The sequence below is a fragment of the Physeter macrocephalus genome, chromosome 13 (assembly GCF_002837175.3).
Source record: "Physeter macrocephalus isolate SW-GA chromosome 13, ASM283717v5, whole genome shotgun sequence".
NCBI classification, from domain to species: domain Eukaryota; kingdom Metazoa; phylum Chordata; class Mammalia; order Artiodactyla; family Physeteridae; genus Physeter; species Physeter macrocephalus.
Genome location: NC_041226.1, coordinates 62,308,009 through 62,309,386, shown reverse-complemented (window position 1 = coordinate 62,309,386; position 1,378 = coordinate 62,308,009).

Below are 1,378 nucleotides of genomic sequence, written 5' to 3'. Positions count from 1 at the left end.
TGACCACAATGCTATGAGATTAGAAATCAATTACCGGGGAAAAAAAAGTAAAAAACGCAAACACATGGAGGCTAAATAAAACGTTACGAAATAACCAAGAGATCACTGAAGAAGTCAAAGAGGAAATCAGAAAATACCTAGAGACAAAGTACAACAAAAACACGGTGATCCAAAACGTATGGGATGCAGCAAAAGCATTTCTAAGAGGGAAGTTTATAGCAATACAAGCCTACCTCAAGAAACAAGAAAAATCAAAATTGATAAACCATTAGCCAGACTCATCAAGAAAAAGAGGGAGAGGACTCAAATCAAAAAAATTATAAATTAAAAACAAGAAGTTAGGGGCTTCACTGGTGGCGCAGTGCTTGAGAGTCCACCTGCTGATGCAGGGGACACGGGTTCGTGCCCCAGTCCGGGAAGATCCCACATGCCGCAGAGCAGCTAGGCCCATGAGCCATGGCTGCTGAGCCTGTGCTTCTGGAGCCTGTGCTCCTCCATGGGAGAGGCCACAACAGTGAGAGGCCCACGTACCACAAAAAAAAACAAAAACAAAAACAAAACCGAGATGTTACAACAGACACCGCAGAAATACAAAGCATCATAGCAGACTACTACAAGCAATTCTATGCCAATAAAATGGACAACCTGGAAGAAATCAACAAATTCTTAGAAAGTTATAACCTTCCAAGACTGAACCAGGAAGAAATAGAAATATGAACAGTCCAATCACAAGTAATGATATTGAAACTGTGATTAAAAATCTTCCAGCAAACAGAAGTCCAGGATCAGATGGCTTTATAGGTGAATTCTATCAAACATTTAGAGAAGAGCTAATACCCACCCTTCTCAAACATAACCAAGAGATCACTGAAGAAGTCAAAGAGGAAATCAGAAAATACCTAGAGACAAAGTACAACAAAAACACGGTGATCCAAAACGTATGGGATGCAGCAAAAGCATTTCTAAGAGGGAAGTTTATAGCAATACAAGCACAAAGCATCATAGCAGACTACTACAAGCAATTCTATGCCAATAAAATGGACAACCTGGAAGAAATCGACAAATTCTTAGAAAGTTATAACCTTCCAAGACTGAACCAGGAAGAAATAGAAATATGAACAGTCCAATCACAAGTAATGATATTGAAACTGTGATTAAAAATCTTCCAGCAAACAGAAGTCCAGGATCAGATGGCTTTATAGGTGAATTCTATCAAACATTTAGAGAAGAGCTAATACCCACCCTTCTCAAACTCTTCGAAAAAACTGCAGAGGGAGGAACACTCCCAAACTCATTCTATGAGGCCACCATCACCCTGATACCAAAACCAGACTAAGATGTCACAAAAAAAGAAAATTACAGACCAATATCACTGATG